Source organism: Phyllostomus discolor, chromosome 2 (genome assembly GCF_004126475.2).
Source record: "Phyllostomus discolor isolate MPI-MPIP mPhyDis1 chromosome 2, mPhyDis1.pri.v3, whole genome shotgun sequence".
NCBI lineage: Eukaryota > Metazoa > Chordata > Mammalia > Chiroptera > Phyllostomidae > Phyllostomus > Phyllostomus discolor.
In genome coordinates this window covers 127542795-127562275 of record NC_040904.2, presented here as the reverse complement: position 1 = coordinate 127562275, position 19481 = coordinate 127542795, and the positions used below count along the sequence as shown (strand labels likewise).

The 19481-nt window shown below is 42.5% G+C and overlaps 1 protein-coding gene across 4 annotated transcripts in view; it reads right to left on the bottom strand.

Annotated features, from left to right (window-relative positions):
- Positions 1-19481, bottom strand: part of TMCC3 (transmembrane and coiled-coil domain family 3) — a 270396-nt gene that overhangs the window by 15251 nt on the left and 235664 nt on the right. The gene's annotated exons all lie outside the window — the stretch shown is intronic.

Here is a 19481-nt window from a genome sequence, read left to right as displayed (position 1 = left end):
TGAATTACTGTTCTAGCAGAAAAGATGCTATTTTCTAAAATGACTGCTAGCCTCTTTCAGTCCTCAGAATTACTTAGCTATTATTACCTTACATGAAAGGCGGAACACCAGCAGCCCAGTGAAAGCCATTTCTAATAATGTTTTCCTTCAGGCAGCAGAAACATTTCCACTGTCACCTCAATGTTCTGGAACAAAAGCTAAGGAAAAGCCACAGCCCTGGACAGACATCAAAAACTGACACTGAGTCATCTCTGCAACAATCCAAGCCTCCAGCGCAACATTAAGTGAGCTCCACTCACTCAACTCAACCATTACTGGGGCTGCCCGAACAGTGTTCAGGCGCCCAAGAGAGCTGTCTCCTGTGACATGTCATATTCATCCCCTAGAGCTCCAGAGGGAGAGGAACAAACAGGGAAGGAGAGCGCATGCAGAGGCGCACCACCCAAACTGGCAGGGCGGGGGGCTCTTGTGGACTCCTGGGCGGCGTGGACCGAGGCAGGAGTCTCCTGAGGCTCTGGGAGGCACTGAGGGTCAGAATGTAAGAGAGAGAGAGAGAGCAGAATGAGGGGACAGATAACACCTGCCTGCTTAGTCCCCAGGCCAGGTACAATGAGCCTTTGCTTAAAGAAAGGCTGCTTGAGCTCAGTCACTCGAGGAAAGGGTCCGGCATGTCCACACCAGGCAACGGACATTTCATAGCACACCTGAGGGCGGTTCTACAGACAGGCCCGCGTGGAGCCGCGTGGTCAGTATTCAGCCTTTCCCAGGTCTTTGTGGCCCAGGTGTCTGAGTCCACGCAGCTGGCATTCTGTATTCACTGTAGCTGAAATCTAACTTCACGTCCAGAGTGAAGGCTGCTCATGTGGTGTGCCACTCAGAATGCGCCAGGCTTTGCTGCAGTTACAAAAAATGTCAAAATATCAATGGCTTAAGAAGTTTATTTTTTATCAGGCTAACAAAGCTGCTGTGAGCTGAGAGACCCAGGTTGTGATGGAGCCTCTGCCATGGAGAATGCTGCCGGTGGTCACGGCATAGCAGGAGGGAGCCTGGTGAATTGTCCACTGGCTCCTAGAAGCTTCTGCCAGAAGAGATGCCTGCGGCTTCTCCACTCAATACACCGGCCCCACCGAACTTCAAGGGAAGCACAGGACAGGACAGTACAATCCTACCACAAACCCGGGAGGAAAATTTCATGTTAGTGGCATGCGCAGTATCTTATTTGTTAAAAACTCAGACAGGTTTTACTGTTAGTACTATTTTACAAATAAGAAAACTAGCCACAGAGTTCAGTAAACTGTCTCAGGCACGCAGCTTGTAAATGGCAGGGCGAGGACTGAAACCTGCTCCCAGTCCCCAGAGCCTGCCTCCCTGACTTGAATGACTAAGTAGTTTTACTACGAGTCAGATGTTGTGCTAAAGACTTTTTTTTATACATTCACACATTCTCTACACCAACCCTACCTTATTAAAAAAGCAAGGCTTATGAAGAACACACACGTTTTCCAAGGTCCCTGGGTAATAACTAGCTATCTGGGGCCCAACTCAGGTACATAAAACATGCCAGACTTTGAGAGATCTGTACAGCTCAGCCACCGATCATGTGGGAGTCCACTCTGCAGTGTCCCCAATATGGTTATCCAGACCTTTGTGGAAGCATTGGGCTTTAGACTGCTCTGTCAGAAAATTCTCCCTGATGCTGGCCTTGAACTCATCATCCATGTAACTTCCTACCCAACTTCCATCATCCATGGCCCTGGTGTTGGTCTCTGGAGCCACACCAGCTCAGGTTTGATACACATATAAAATCAACTTTTCTTCATCCATGCTCCAAAATGTAAACAGTGACTTAGGTGAAATAATTTATGAGGATAAAAATAGCTCATTGCTTTTATCAAAACCATGCCCAGCCATTTACAATCATGAAGAGCAGACAGAGAAACCGAAGGTAAGAATCAGAAATATGAGAGCAGGGACCTATGGAGAAGAAGCAGAGGTCTGACAGGCGAGGGGTGATGTCTGGACTCTGGGAACAGGCACACGGCAGATGAGCCATGGGCTTGCCTGCAGGGGAGGGGAGACGCCCTGTCCTACGCTAGGTGATACTGCGGAGAGAAGAGGCAGGGCCCTGGAGGACCATACTTTGTATCTCCTTCCTGAAGGACTTGAGCTTGATCACTTTCCTACTCATTATGTATCTGACGCCACTGAGCCCTCTTCCCTCCTGCTTGCTGAGGTCACTTGAGAAATGTCTCTCTGGTGGGCGCGCATGGAGCCCAGGTACGCTAACCAGTCCTGGGTCCTAGGACCCGGCATCAAGCTCCGGGTTTTCTTCCTAAGTGAGCTAATCTGTACTGGAAACATCACTCCGAAGGCTTGCGAAGCATCCTCACCATGACGTAATTAACACATGCATGTGGATACCCTCACAGAATATTCAACACCTTGATATTTTAGAAGAAAGCCATTTCCCCCACTACATGCTAGAAATGAAAAATTTATAATAATCTTCTCCAAGTATCCAAAAGGATATCAGTAGACTGTCTTACTGACATGTTTGTTCTAATTTGTTTACACGAAGAACATTTCCTCTTGTAGTTCAAGTCTGACAACAGCACACTCTGAACCCGAAAGAAGTTCACACAGAGTACAGGACGGGAACTGAGTCACTAGTTCTACCATAAAGGCTTTATTTTCCCACTCCTCTTCCTTTCCTGACATCACCGACAAAAAGAATTCGCAGTGTTAAAAGTTCTATTTCTTGACTGCAGGGGAAGTCCAGTTGCATCACTCTGGAATCAAGGACGCTGGGAAGGGAGGCTGGAAGGCAGTGCCTTCGAGAGCCAGCCCTTTACCCACTGACACTGCTGATGAACAGCATAAAGCGTCCAAGGCTCGCAGAAAACAAATTCTTCAAACATCTTCAAGCACTTACAAACACTTGACACTATAATTAAAATTAATTATCTTCTCATTAAGCCTCTATCAGGCAACAGTGGTAACCTACTTTGAGTTACATACACTAGAAAACACATATTTCTTCAATATAATGTATAACTCACACTTTCCATTAATGCAAACTAATCCCTCACAAAATTAAAGCTGACCTGGTAAAGATTGACAGTACACTGTATAATTCACATACAAGTTAAATTAAAGGGGGAAAAAGGCCAGACTTTAAAAAAGACCATGTCTTAAAGGGTAGAACAGAAAGGCCATGGCAATGAAAATCAAGTAACCTATGCTCAGTAGCAATGGTGGGTGAAGAACAGCCAAGGGTCCCCTGGGGGGGAACTGTAGAGGGGTTCAAGGCAACACCCAAACAGGGCTATTTCTCTCTTCCTTTTTCAATCCTTACCAAGGATATGTTTACTGTTTATTAATTTTAGAGAGAGACAGGAGGAAAGTGGGGATGGAGGAAGAGAGAAAGAGAGATTGGATGCCTCCCATGTGCACCCTGACCAGGATGAAATCTGCTACCTTTTGGTGTACAGACGATGCTCCAACTAATCGAGTCACCCAGCCAGAGCACCAAGGAGGGTTATTTCTAAGAAGAGGAAGGAGTCTCTGGGGCCCCTACATACCTTGAAGATGGGCAGGTTTGGGAAAGGGAAGTGAGAGCCTATCATCCGACCCTCACTAAGAACTCAGTCTTCTGCAAGAAAACGCTCGTGTTCCTTCTTGCAGGGAGATGGGGAGCTCTCACAAAGGAGAAGCGGGAAGCCCTAATTTTAGGACAGACGTAAAATAAACGTCACTGAGGCTTTTAGTTCCCACATTCAGAAGAAGCTAGGCAAGGGTAAGTGGGAATCCCTGGGGCACTGAACTAATTTCTGAGGGGTTCTGGACTCTTTCCCACTCATGCTTGTTATTCCCCCTTTGGTTCCTGGCAGTGTCTGTCAGCAAAACCTTCCCAGGACTCGAAGAGGACTCGAGTGCTTGGCTGGAGGGCTAAGAGGTGGGCATACCACATCCACTCCAAGAGAAGTGTCCCCAGGAACTGAGGGTTTAGCTGCAGCTATAAAGAAGGAAGAAAAATGACTCTCCAAGGCCCTCAGCCAGTGAGCAGAGAATGCCAGCCCTGACTGCCCAGGTCTGAGAAGCAGCCTGGGGGTGGAACCCAGGAATGGGACCCCAGGCTTTCTGAACCGCATGTATTCACTGCCTCCCTTACCCTCAAAACAGATGGTGAGCGTTCTTGGGAGGGACACGTGCTTAACTAAGTTTCTGAATGACAGCTACAAGTCCAACACTGTCCAACCCAGTCCATCAGTACTTCCCATCTGAAGGTCTTTGAGATGTTATGAGGGCCCTCTTAGGCACATACAACGACCAACTTCCGACGAGGACCAGAAGTCAGACTTTCAGAGCTGGAAGAATCTTTAGAGGTCTCACCTGGCTTACTGCCTATTTTTAGAAGAAGCAGCTTGAATAGGAACCCAAGTAACTTTTTACTTCGATCCATACTCTGTATATAATAGATGCCCTGCAGAAAAGGGAAAGTAATTTTTCTACTAAAGTGTAGCTTCTTGGATAAACACATAAAGTAAATACAGTAGTGAATAGGATAGGTGTGTCTACCAGATAATAATTACCTTTCCCTCCTTGCCTTGGATGCTAGGAAGTTCAGAACCGAACTTAGAGTGACTGTTAGTCCTGGTGATTCACCCTTTTGCTTTTTACTCCTTTATCCTCCTTTTTGCTTTCTGGATATTATTGCTATTCTATTTTCCATGTGCCTTATCGTAACCTGATCTCAGTGGAAAGAGGTGCGTGAACTTGATAGATGCTAAGCATATCATCCTGCCTGGGGATGAACACTGCAGCCACTCCCAAGAGTAACCGGGGCAATGTTGTCAGATACACCCGACTCATGGAACAGCGTAACTATTTCTACCCCCCGCCCCCGCTCCCAGGCACCCAAAGAAAGCTGCATAATGGGATACAACTGGGCCTGTGTTCTTTGAAAAGTTGCTATGTAAGACTGAGCCAGGAAACAGCATTTGGTGCTTGAGGCCCAAAGCACATTCCCAAGGCAAACCTAAGTCTCTAAATAAAGTTACAACTCTGCAGATAAAGGTTTAGTTTGTTTCTGGTGCCCAGTATTTATATAACAAATACTGGGGTGGGGGTGGGGGAAACATCTGTGCCAGAGGATTGTAGTATAGAATTCTGTTGTACATATATCAGAACACTAGTAGCCACCAGACGGGGCTTAGAAAAATCACAGTTTTGAGAGAGCAGAAGGAAAACTATACCACTTTCTTTTTGTTTTACAATAAGGAAGTCATTTGCTTTTAGCAGTTTTTTGCCTAATATAAGCCAGCAGTATTATCACCAAATAGCAATTAGAAATAAAAAGATGGTTTTAGTACTACCAATATAAAGATAGCTTTACATTTAAAGAAAAAAAACGTTAATGTCCATGAAAAGTGCATTCAATCAACACTTTAGTAGTTATTTCTAGTAAGGAAAAGCAACCTTACTTTGAAATTGTGTTGGACCTTCAAATGAGGACAATCAATATAAAAAACCTCCAAGGGTCAAATAAAATGATCTTTTTAAACAATAAATCAGATCACATCCTATTCCTTCTGAAAAACCTTTCAAGCTCCCTAAATAAAGTGTGAACTCCTTAGCAAAGAATTTAAAACTCTTGATCAGGGTCCTACCTCAGCTATATTCCAAGAGATCTACCCACAATGATATTTTGGGCACATCTAACACAAGGCACTAGAGTAAGGCAGAAGCTTTATATACGCTCTCATTTAACCCCACAGCTGCACAAAGCAGGTGCCATGAGCTGTGATCTATAGACTTGAAAGTGGGGAGACATCAAATAAGTTTTGGTCACAGCTAATGGGACTTAGAACCAGGATTTGCTGCAAGTTCTAAGCTTTCAACAGACATCTTATTCCATCAGCCAAACAGCTAGCCACCTCTGCAAGCTTCCTGTGCTTTCCTGCTTCAGTGTGTTAAATGCCTGCTAGCTCCTCCCCTAGTGCGGCCTCCATGCCTATTTACCTTTCAAATACTGATTCAAACACTGTCTCTTCCTCAAAGTCCCCATGGCCCTCAAGTCAGCTGGAACTGACTGTTTCCTCTGCGCCTGCCCCCAAATCCGCCTTTACCCCTTCTACAGTGCTTACCCTCCCAGCTATAGTAAATGCTTGTGTGACATCTGTCCCCCTACTATCTTGAAGCCTCAAGGGGCGGGCATGTCTAATAAATTACCCGTGTCCTGCCCCACATTCCTTCCTCAATGGGACCTCAGATTCTGGTGCGAGATAACAATGATTGACAAACATACAGCTGGGGCAGCCAGCTGGCCCTCCTGCTCACATTCTCTCAGCTGCTCGCACAGATAAAGAAGAACCTGCTGCAGCTGATGTTGTGCTGGATGGATGGCTTTCCAGACAGGCTGGCCTTGTGTTGCTGTCGGCTGTTGAATCACACTAGACCAAACGTTCAGGAAACTGGTGTGTCTCACGGCTCCCAGCAGGACATAGGTGACCAAGTGGTAAATATTGAGGCCCACGCCCATAGCGTACAAATATGCGGGTGTACTCCCTTTCTCCCTAGGTGACATTTGCCCTGAGGTTACCATTGTAACTACTGCAGGGAACCTGGGAGACTGCTCCTTCTAACACACCTATGTTTTAATTCAATCTATTATTTGTGATGCCAAGAAAGCAGTCTTATATTGCATTAAATAAAAAACTTTAAAAAGTTATTTACCTAATACACCAGAGCAAGTGTATTATAAAGTGTAGTTCCTTGTCCCTCAGAACATAACAATTCAATAGAATGTGAACACAAAACAAAGGAAATCTTTTTATCCTCTCAAGTCTAAGAAGTCAATGCCTTGTTTAAAGAAGAAAAGCAGGCCTGGCCTTAAGGAGAATGGTCTGATAGAGGACAAGGTCTTGGCAAAATATTTAAAATTTATTTTAAAAAGAGAAGCCACCAGTCACTAAGGACTTCTTAGGCATCACACGATTTGCCAAATGCTTCATATATTTATTTTTGCTTTCAACAATCTATGATTAGAAGAATTCCTCTGATCTTATAGATGGAAAAAGTACTTGTCTAAAGCCATAAGGCTCGCAAGTGGCAGAGCTGTGGTCCCAGCTGGCTTCAGGGTCTGGGAGCTAACAACATCCTACCTTTTGCTGAGAGCCTACTGCATGTACCAGGCCCTACTCTAGACACGAACGTGCTTCCCAGAACCCCTGCTATGTGGTTCACTTAAATCATTATGTTATCATTAAATATTATGAAGTGATATTTAGAACAGCAAATACTAAACAGATTTGGACAGTTCTTGGTGCCAAAAGGCAATTACTGGAGATGTTCCCCATTTGACATTAGTAAGTAAGAGAAGAGAATGGCTTAAATCCCAAGATATCTTGCATAATAAAAAATGCAGGTTGTTTTGTTTTAGCCACAATGAATGAATGATTCTAGCCTCCACTGAAACATGCCAGCTTGTACATAAACTCCCTCTTCTGGCTAAAGCTCTAGTAATATTATAATCATGAGATTCTCTGCAACCCAGATGCAAGTAAGAGAAGGCTTTCTTGTCTTCCTTCTCCCACAGCCACAGCAGTTTAAAAGCACCAAAGATTTGTATTTCGAGTAGAGAACAGTCCTCTAGGAAGATACTGTTTTGTAATCAGGAGAAAGGAGAGTAAAAAGAAGTAAACTGCATGTGGGTTGTGATTTTTAAGATAAACATTACACCATGACCCTTCTTAGAAACAAGTCTGTATTTGGGCTGACTGTCTTTTCCCTCTGACTATAGTTCCCTCTGTCAGAAAATATAGTCAGGACTCACTCACCACATTGGCAGCAACCAGCCAGCTCAGGTTCATGAGAACGCCCTCATTCTAAGGCCATGTGTCCTAAAACAGAGGCTATACACATTGGTAGCATAAGTTTGTGGTTAAAAGCCAGACTGTGTAGGTTCAAACCTCAGCTCTGCCACGTTAATTTTTAATACCTTGGGTAAGTTACTCTCTCTACACCTCGGTGTCCTCATGTAAAATGACAGTAGTGTCTATCATTACAGGATAATTGCGAGGATTAAATGAATTCATGATTGAGAAATGCTTAGACAGCACCTCTCACAGAGTAAGTGCTTAAGAGTAGGCTGTCATTTATTAAACCTAACATACCCCAATAGGTGGGAACTTCAGAAATTCCAGAGCCAAGCACAATGATGCTGTTGGCACCCCAATGAAGCTCTTCTGGTGGAAGCTGAGACCCACCCCAGCCCCACTCAGGGAAACTGCCTGGGTGTGCAGATGCATCTTACAGCAGAGAGGATGGAGAAAAGACCAGCAGGGTCTCAAATGCATGAAACCACGGGTGCCTCCAGGATCACGTTTCAATGTACATTAACTGCACAGTAGAGGTACAAAAGGAGACTACCTAGCATTTGAGTGATTCAACCTTTTAGAAAGATGTAGGACCTCAAATGACTACAATTTAAAATCCTTTAATAAGTGTCACTAGTCTTTTCTCTTGCTATTTTCAGTAAAACCAGGACTCTAAGACCCTAAAGGCAATCATCTAACATTTCCCATCTTCAAATCTTTAAGCCAAAGAAGGACAAATTGCATTAGAATACTTCATCTAATGATTTTAATTTGTTATGTCCTCTAAAAAGCCCTTTAAACTAATTCTTGAGTCATATGTCATGGTAGGTTGTTTTTCTCAGTAAGGAGCAGGGCCACTTTGGACGGGGCTACAGTAGATTCCATGACCTTACCTATCAGTGGTAGATCATCCTGTAATTCTTAACTAGGTTCTCACTCCTCCATCCTTATCCACACTGTCACCAAATTTTGTTATTTCTCGGTGCAGTAATCTCTCTCTACATCACCCTTTCCTTGCTACCCCCAGGCACATCTTCCTCAATCCACACCCTCACGTCCCAGCTGTTTGTATAAGGGCAACAGTTCAATCAGATTTTCAGTGCTTTCGAGGTTTCCCTGCTTCAGTCCAGCCACAGGGAGTCATCACACTAATCTGCTGAACATCCATCATGCAAGGACACTGCTCAGGACGCACAAAGGTTCTTCCTTTAATACAGGAACTGGGTCCCTTCTCTTGCTAGGACTTAAGTAAGCCCTGAGTCATTTTCCCTTCCCACTGTCCAATGTCTTCTTCTTTCCTTCCATCACCCCCCACACAGACCTCGGCACTGGAGTCCACTCAACACATTTCTGCGCTTTTTTTGTAACCTCAATACTTATATCATGCCCTTCTGGCAGAGCATTTCCAAGGCCTCTGTCTTACCCAAATGCCACCGCCCATCAGGATCTCTTCCATGAGGCCTTTCTGAGGGAGTCCTGCCCTGTTCCTTCCTCTCCTTCCTGACCCATTTTGGTTCTTATTTATACTGGTGAGTGGGACCCTACTTGTTTTATCTGCCTTGTTGGATTTTGGGTTACTGAAAATGTTCATTTTTTAAGATACCATACGAGACTCAGCAGAGAATTAGCAGTATCACTGAGTGGCAAATACCTGTTTGTGTAACTGACTTCTCTGTGCTGTAAAGCAGTGCAGTGGAATAAGTACCTATTTACCAATTCGTAAATGTACACATGCATGTGTACACATACACACAAACACAGACGCCATCAAAACACAGGCTTTATGAAATAATGCTAATCTTTGTTATATGTGATACAACTGTATTTTTTAAAAACACAGCCTGTATTTTGGACAGCTGCATATTTGGAAATTAAAATCAATTTTGTTAGGTATAGTAACTTTATTATGCAGAAGAAGTCCTTGTTTTCAGATACATATCAGAAACTAAGTTCCCGGATGTTTGTATGTAGTTTACTTTGAAACAGACTACATATACATGTAAGCAAATATAAAAATAGTAATTGTTGAGTCTGGATAAGGTAGGTGAGTATTTGCTATACATTTTTTCCTGCTTTTTCTTATAAAAATAGAAAGCAACAGTTATTATTTCATGACTAACCAATGAGCTTAAATCCTATTAGAAAAACAGTGCTTTATAAATAGGAAAAAGACAAGCCACTCATTTCTATGTTTGCTAATTACATGTAAGGAGGCTCTAACATACCGAAGAATGTTGTGAGGTCACTTCCTGGAGAGTGGGTCAATAGAGGGTTTAATTTTCCATTGCTACAACAAGCCCACTAACCTCTCCTTCAAAAACCTTTCTATGAAACTTTCTAGGAATCATTAATATCTTAGCAGGAAGGTGTAAGATTATGGACTAGTATTTTACTTGCAGAGATCACAGAATCAGAATTTACCCTAAGGCCTCTCGTCCTGAGAATAATTTTTGTGATTCTGAGAAGGACTACATCTGAGAATGGCAGAAGTTGAAGGCGCTGTGTTGAGATGGTAGAAATGTCATAATAAACATGTGCATAAGTTCCACAGACAGAACGTAAAACACCTCATTGAACTGACCTAAGAGGGAAGCGTTACTAAGGAGTGAAAGAAATTTCCAGAGAATCACAATTCTTTCCAGTTAAGGGCCAACATTTTTAAGTCTTGCTGATTATGTATCTTTAATTTCTTAGTTCCTTAGACTGTTTTCCTGATGACTGGGGTCATCCATATGATCAAGTTGGAATTGCGACACAGCATTGCGACTGCAGAAAGAAACATGGGCTAGGTCAAGAGGGTCCCAGGGCCTAGGAACTCTCCAGTCTCAGGTCCCCCATGTGAGGAAACAAGGTGGCTGGACTTTGCAGCTCTTACATTCAGCAATTCTGCTAATACTAGCTCTGTAATGCTGATAACAAACCAAATAACACAAACTGAATACAGGGTGGGGCAAGAGTGGGTCTAGAGTTGTTTGCATGGAAAATAATACAATAATTAATAAATAATGATACAAGAATAAACTCTTTCGCACATTCACAACTGCAAACCCATTAGCCCTACCCTGTATTTACCCTTACTTATAATGAATCTGTCTCACCAAAATGAAAAGCAACAGTAGTTAAAAGCCATATACAACAAGTGAAATGAATGAACTCTTGCCCTGGTTGGTGTGGCTCAGTGGATTGAGCACCAGGCTGCAAAGCAAAGGGTTGCCAGTTTGATGCCCAGTCAGGGCACATGCCTGAGCTGCAAGCCGGTCCCTAGTAGGGGGTGCATGAAAGGCAACCAGGCATTGATGTTTTTCTCCCTCTCTTTCTCCCTCCATTCCCCTCTCTCCAAAAATAAATAAAATCTAAAAAAAAAAGGGATGAATCTCATGTATGTCATACTTAATGAAAGATACCACACATGAAGTGTACTTGCTGTTTGATTCCAGGGATACAGAGGCCAGAACAGTGGTTCCCCTTGTGAGAGGGGCAGGGCGAATGATTTGTGGGAAGCTGGCACACAGGGGCACTGGGGTGCCAACAATGTTGACGCAGGTGGTGGTCTCACGGTGCATACACAGGCAGAAACCATCTAATTGTATGACCATACATTTAAGATGTATGTGCTTCACTACAAGTTATTCCTCAAGAAAGTAAAAAATAAAACAAAAAATCAAGCAATGAAAGTACTGAAGCTGTCAAAATTACTACTTTTTACAGTACCTACAACACTGCAGGTACTCAATAAATGTTGGTTAACATACAGTATTGTTGAACTGCAGCAGAAAAAGAACTCTAACTTCATTAGTATGTCAGTTTATATTGCACTTGGTTAGCTCTTTAACACTTTCACAGTGTCCAAAATTTTCATGACACTGCCTAAAAAATCTGTTTTTAGTATCAGATACAAAAGAGCAAATGTACAAAACACAGAAAAAGAGTAGCCATCTGTATGGCATACTGGTAGCAAGGCCTTAGTATCCGTGGTATAATTAAATACCTTTAATCTAGATACAAAAATATTTAATCTTAAATTCTGCAAAATGCAGCAAAATTCTAAATACCATGTTGACGCAGGCAGCAAATGTCCCGGTTCACTACTTCATAGAGACTAAGAGAGCCAATGTTTCTCAGAGAGGCTGGATTTCACTAAAGCACACAAAGCACAAGTAGGGCTTACTGAGACCCGACTGTTTTATGATCACTGATGGAATTCATTAATTTAGGTTCCAAGCCAGGCCCCCCAAAATACAAAATTTCCACTTCAAAAATATTTTTCTGGGCACCTTTTGTGAGCCAGAAAGCATGCTAAAAGCACTCGCAGAAAGATGAGTGTGGTAAACTGCCCCAGGGGTCCCCCTTTGTGCAGGGAGACGTGGGGAACACAGGAATGCATGCAGCAAGTACTACAAGGACCCTAAAGGGTGGGAATGAGTAACAAGGTTTCGGTGATATCTGACTCAGACCCGGAAAGGAAGGCTCAAAAATCAGCTAAGAGAGCCTAGCAAGGAGCACAGACATAAAGTAGAATATTTAGGAAACTAAAAAGTTTCTTGGGGGTGTCTAGAATTTAGGAGGACTAAACGGGTCATCCTAAATCAGAATTTGATCAAGGGCTGGAGCAAAACAGGGAGAAGGCATGAGACTCAGAGGAACACAGACAGCTTGTGGCGGGCTCTGCAAGCCAGGCTAGACTTGACCCTTCATCATGCAGGTAGGGGAAGGCCAGGGTTTTAAAAGCAGGTGGGATTTTTTAAATCATGAAAATAAAATATTTGGAAACAGAGAAATTGAAATATCTAAAGAATATGAAAAAAATCACCCATTAAAGCCTCCCTTAAATACAAACACTGTTTAGATTCTTATTAATTTTTAAAACACATAACTGTACACGTAACTGTACAGAGGGATTTCAGATTCAGTTCATGTGCTGTACTCGGTCACGTAAGACAGACCTGTGGGGTTTGGTCAATGGGCGGCTGTGCAGTCACACCGCGTTGCCTATCAACACTAGGGGGCCCTCTGTGGAGATGCAGGGATCCCATAACCAGACCTACTTAAAAAAAAGAAAAAACATCATCAATTGAAGCGAAGGACAGTTGAGTTCTCACCTAAATTAGTATTATCCATCACATGTTGGGAGATCAGACATTTTGCGTCACAAGTACATGACTGGTAATTTATTCTATCTCCACTCAGCTCTCCACTGGGGACCCAAAATGCTAAACTAACTCTAATGGTCACAGCCCTGGTGTTTTTTATCAGAGAGCTCCATAGATGAAAAAGCACAAAATTTTCACCTGGGATGAAAGAAAAGGTAGAAGTTAAGGATAACTTCCCTTTTGTGTTTTAATTATGCATTAAAAAGAAAAACCCTTCATTGCACGCTGCAAAGCATATTCTCTTCACTTTAAGCCAAGGTACTTCTCGCTGTCCACCAAGGTACACCTATCTACACTGCCTGTTATTAATCAAATTCTGCTTGAAAAAATAAAACACCCAAGTTAGAATATTAAAAGAAGAAGTTTATGACGAATAGAAAGCAGTCTGGGAAAAAATCAATGCCAGACTTTTAAAAAATCTTTACTGGGAACTGTAATGAACCAAATCATGGGTTTGTACCTGGCTTAGAGCCCTAACTTCCCAATGAGACTGCAAGAACTCAGACAGGGCACCTGCTCTGAGCTTATTATGGAGCTGCTTGTGCATAGAATCACCACTGCAAAATACATTAACTTTATGACTCACTGGAAGAATACCTTTTATCTTAAGAGGCTTTACTCATGCCTAGCTCCCTAGGATATATGGACGATGGGGTTTTCGTATTGTCTTTTATTGGGAAAGCTGATAAACTTAATAAGACTCCAAGGGCTGCTAACTGTGTAATAGTATTTGAATGTAGTGTATTCTATTAATTTGATTCATTCTACTTACATTATTCAGCATTTCAAAATGCTAGAGGACCATCTGTTCAAGATTTACCACTGAGAACATTATGAAACCTCATTCAACCCAAGATATTACCTTGAATGTGATGAATGAAAATTGTTTGGTTTCTGTGTATGATGATGCCCCGGATGTCATTCATTACTTCAGATGTTGTTATGACTGATGTGTTATCAGTAAGGTCATTGTAAACATCTGTAAGTGCCACAATCCCTGTGGCAGAGATAAAATTGCCTCAATTGCTTTTCACCCTGGATAAACATGTAGTCAACAATAAGCGAATATATACTACATATTATAGGTCTGACACAAAGTGTTCAATAATATCTAATCATAAGCTATGTAAATACTGGGAAAGTGACAAACAATTAGGCAAGAATTAAATGACAAGCAGATTTGGGTGCCATCATTTATTTTCCACTTATATAGCATCTTTCAATAAAAATTTCAATAAGTCTTGCCAAATGTTCTTGTGCCAACCTGGGATATGATTACCTGAAAGCGTTACATATCTGCCCTGCATTTCACACTAAACAACTGACATTCAGTCTTCAGAACTCATCGTTTGTCTTTCTTTCTCTTTGCTTCTCACATCACTATTAAGTTTTCTTTCTTGATCTCTCCAACATTTAACCCTATTTTCTTCTCTCCAACACTTGACACCTGCCTGGTCTAGGTCTTTTATGCTGCACATCTGGACCAGTGCGACAACCTCACTGTCCCCAGACTGCCCCAGTGACTGTCACTCAAAGGTCACCGCACCAGCTGTCCACAGGATGAGTTCTAAATTCTGTTAGTTGGAAGTCAATGTCCTCCATGTCTTGACCCAAACCTGCTCCTCTACAGCTTTGGTACTCACACCTTCTTCCCTGGACCAAATGGTCCAATCCAGGTGAACTTCGATCAGACCAAGAACAGCAAGCCCAGACTGGTTCTACCAGCTCATCTCACCTTGGCTCATGTGCTGCCCAGGAGGCAAGTCTTACGGCCCCTGCACCTCCACCATCTACTACTCTGTGCCTGCCATGCATCTGTCAGCATGACCGATGTTTGGTGTATTTTGTTTGTAATCCTCAGCCCAATTCTGAAAGTTATGTTTCATCTATCATGATGAGCATCAAAGATATCAAGGACTTTGACGAGGTCACAAGCTAGTAAGTGACAAGCCAGAGACTGAATTCAGGTCTGACCCCACATCCTGTGTGGTTGCTAAAACCTCGCACACGCTTCTTGAAATGCCATCCCCAACCCTCTACTTACCAAAATCTTGGGGTTCTTTTAGAGCCTGGCTCAATTTAACCTTTTCCACACAGTCATTTTTTATCACCCCCAGTCCAGTCATCCATGTCTACTCAGAACTCCTGCTGCTCTTTTTTTGTGGGCCAGAAGTTTATCCTATTGCAAAACTGACTGCGTCGTATGAATCCATTCACTGTTTCTCACAGGGAACAGTGATTTTCATATCTCTTTTGCCGTCAAACTCACCACTGAAATGCTCATATTTCACAATGACACCTCAAGATATCTTCACTAAACAGTACTTATCTCAGAAACCTCTACCATTCATCTCACACTGAAATGAGTACATGTACCTGGTATGTAAATGCTATAGATGTGTTTTCCCAAAAACCTGCTTCGTATGAAACAGTCTTACTCCAAGTGTTTTTTTAATTGTTGTTCAAGTACATTTGTCACCATCCCCCCCCGCCCCCGCAACCCATCCCCACTCTTACCCCGGAGCCTACCCCCTTTGGCTCTGTCCATGCGTCCTTTATACACAGAACTCCGGCTGCTCTTATTGAGCCGTTCCGGAGGGACTAATCCTCTGTTGCCTTGTATCATTCATTAAATACCTTATCGCTCCCCCCTGCTTTTTGCAGTCCCAGAGCCTCACACTGCCTCTTGAATACAGCAGGCACTTGTTTTATAACTGAGTAATTTTCTACTTTGATATTATTTTCTTTGGGTAAAATTCCATGTTAAGTAAATGGATAAAAGAAGTTCAATTATAGGTGCCTTTTGGAGCTCACAAATTAAGAAGATCAGAAGACAGGGGTAATTTGGTGGCTTAAAACGTGTTACAAACCCAAGTTCTTTCCATTCCACTATCCTTAGGACATTTGCCCATTCCTTCATGGAGGCAAGAGATAGCTGCTACAGTTCTAAGAGTCACATGTAGACAGTTTCTGGTTATAGACAACTATGCTGTCTTTTCATTTGATAGAGAAGAAACTTTTCCACAAGCTCCTCAGCAGTTTTCCCCTCAGGTTCCTTTAGCCAGGACTGGCTCATATGTCTGTGCATTAGTTGCTGGAGAGGATGTGAAAAACAGTAACATTTTCAGCCTCTATTGCAGGAGCTGGCTCTGCCAGCTCTACAGAAAGGGAAGGAAAATGGTGCTTGGACGGCAACCGACAGTGTTTGCAAACACTGTCAGAGAAGTATTAATGTAACAATAAGCTCTGTATAATGAAACTCCTCTCTGCCCAAAAAGATCAATTGTCATAAGAAATGTTTGCTAATCACATATAACAAACAATCCATTACAATACGGTGTGTTTGGGCTAGAGGTAGGAGAGAATTGGAATCTCTCACTTCTTTAGCCAATAAACTGTAAATATATTCCTTTTCCCCAGACTCCTAGTTAAATGCCATTGTGGCCATCACAAAGAAGAAAAGGCAAAGAGGGACATTCTGTATAGTTCTCCAAATACATTAAAACAGCCAAAAACATTAAAGAGATTTAAAGAAAAAATGAAGAACGAAGTATTTACAAGCCTTTGTCTTTTCTCCTATTTTTTGCTCTTTCTAACAGGATAGTCTGCCTTGTATCACCACCATCACCACCACCACTACCATCATCATCACCACCATTACCACTGCCATCATCATCACCACCACCATCAACACCACCATTGTCATCATTACACCACCACTACCATCACCACCACCACCACCACCACCATCATCTGTTTTTCAATTCTAGAATCAGCATAGATGTACATCAATGGGGAACCACTTAAAACGTCTAGTACAAGCAAAACAATGTGGTCATTTAATTGGAGGTAGATCTGAATGGCTACCACGGGAAGCTGTTGAGGCTCAAGTATCAAGGGAGAAAAGCAAGATGCAGAGCTATGTCTATAGTACACATTCATTTGTGCTTTACAAAGGAGGCAGTGGTGGAGTTTCTACAAATGTATATACGTGTACTCTGTATGAAGATTTCCAGAAGGGTATCTTAGGAATTGTGAATGGTAGTTACCTCTGGGAACTGGGACTCTGCCACCAGAGATACTTTTTATTCTATATACTCTTTCTGGTATAGCTTGTTTTTACTCACCTTATTTTCATATATTTTTTAAAAAGTCCCCAATGCCCACTTTCTCAAAGCCAGACTCTTATGCAAATACCTGCAAGATTTCATTAGCGCACTCAGGATACTTTCTCTCCTTTTAGGACCAATGATTTTACTAATAATAGCAAATAACAGGCCTCAGTATTCAGGGTAGTAAGCATTTTTTTAAAGCAAACTAACTTGATCTAGTATGTGCAATTACTACCCAAAAAGCTCCCTACTGAAAAGAGGGCTTTTAAATCCAACTTCCCAAAGAAGTAAAACCATGTTTTAAAAGGCAGTTTGGAAAAACGTTTATGGAACTGAGCAGAAATTGCCAAGTCATAAATAAAAATTTTCAAATAAAATCCCATAAAAATCAGGTATACTAATGTCACATCATTCCTATATAACTTCACAAAATACCATTTTCTCAAGAGACCAACGCGACTGAAACATTTCTATTAAATACTCAGTTTCCACATGCTCACAGCTTTGGGTCTGTATCGTGTGGGTGATGGTGTTTCCCAAGCAGGGTTTCCATGAGAACGTCACAGGAGCAGACGGGCAGCGTGTGACGGGCACACATGTCCCCCTATCCATGGCGGCCAGAGTCGCAGAGTCAGTGCGTCTAGTGACTGTCTGCATGCAGCTCGTGTGACTCCCGGGGGCTAAATTGTTTTATTTGTGATTCTCAGGTTTTAAGGTTTGGCTTTGCCCGTCAAAATGGTTTCTGTGACAGTAACTACAAACAGCTATAAAGCGATCTCCTAAAGGTTGAAGTTTCTCAGAAGCAAAAATAGGACTGGACTACTTCCATTAAAAAAATATTGTTGATAGTTCTATAATTTGTTTTTAAATGAAGCAATGCTAAAATCAGACTACAAGATATATCTGGAGTGATTACATTTAATGAGTTCCTAAAACATTAAAAACTGTTTGGCATTTGAACATGCACATGCCCCAGAGACCCAGAGATTCCATTCCGTAGGACAAACACCCGCCGTGCTCAGCGTGCACTGGAAACACTCAAAGCAGCACTGCTCACAACAGAAAACACCAGCAACAACGGCCACCCAGGAATACCCCAAAGGTCTCATGTGACTCCCGGCATGTGTCCAGTGCAAAAAAGTGAACCACAGCTACAAGAATTACAACGAATAAATCTTAAAAGCAGTCAAAGAGGAAGGCAGGCCATATGAATTCCACCTTAGAAAGGTCAAATGCAGGCAAATTCTTGTTTAGGTATAAACACATAGTCTGTACGATGACAGAAAAAGCAAGGGAATGGTTAACACGAGCGAGCGAGTGTGAGGACCGCACCACCTCTTGGGGATGGGGAGGCTTGTGATAGAGCGATAGGCCGTCAGGGTCAAGTTGGATTTCTTACCTGGCGTTTTAGGTACAGGGGTATTTCATGTTATTTTAAAAATAGAATATCTTCTACATGTAGTATTTTACAATTTACAAACATTTAAATATAAAAACTATTGAATAAATTACACAATAACGTGTGTGTGTGTTATATGATGAATAACATCTTCTGTTAATCTGTTGCTGTGTCTCCAGCTCTATATGTAACTCTTTGGGCGACACGCTAAAATCTAAATTTGAGGCTCTACTTAAATTGTAACCTGGACTCAGAGGTCTTCAGGCAATCACCTGCAATAAGCCCTGACTTCATCTTTTTGGGTTGTCATCCTCACTGGTTCACACCTGGGAATGTGAAGTAATTGTGGTCACTCACACCTTTAGTGAAGAGAGAGGCCCCAAACTTCCCCCATGCTACAGATCTGCAGCCTGTAAACCACCTAAGTTTGCACTTTAGGCAACCCCGTCCTCCTCCTCCTCCTGGGAGGGGATCCTGAAGGGGGAAGGGCTGGAGGGGCTGACCAGCACTGAGGGGGCTTCTCCAGAGGGTCCTTCAACCAGGGACCCCGTCCTACCTCCTTTTGAAGAGCCTCACAGAGAAGGCAGCTATGGCTGCTTAGCAAGCAGTGCTTGAGCGATCTGGGCAGGAATTCCCCCTTTTCATTCCAACCAAAACCACACATGTAAAACTCTGTCAAAACTGTTGCATTCAGATGCTATGAGGTTATTAAGATTCTTTGCTGTTTGAACATCTGGCCCTCCATTTTTTTAAAAAAAAACAGAAATTTAATCTCCAAGATACAAAGGAGCAAATGATAGGCAGCAAACTCTTACAACCTTCTATAACTCTCTCCCACCCCCACTTTGTGACATTCCAGACCAACCTTTGATGCAGAGCTAATTGAAAAAATACTCAAATTGACTTCCGGCAAGATGGAGGAATAGGTGGACGCACCGTACCT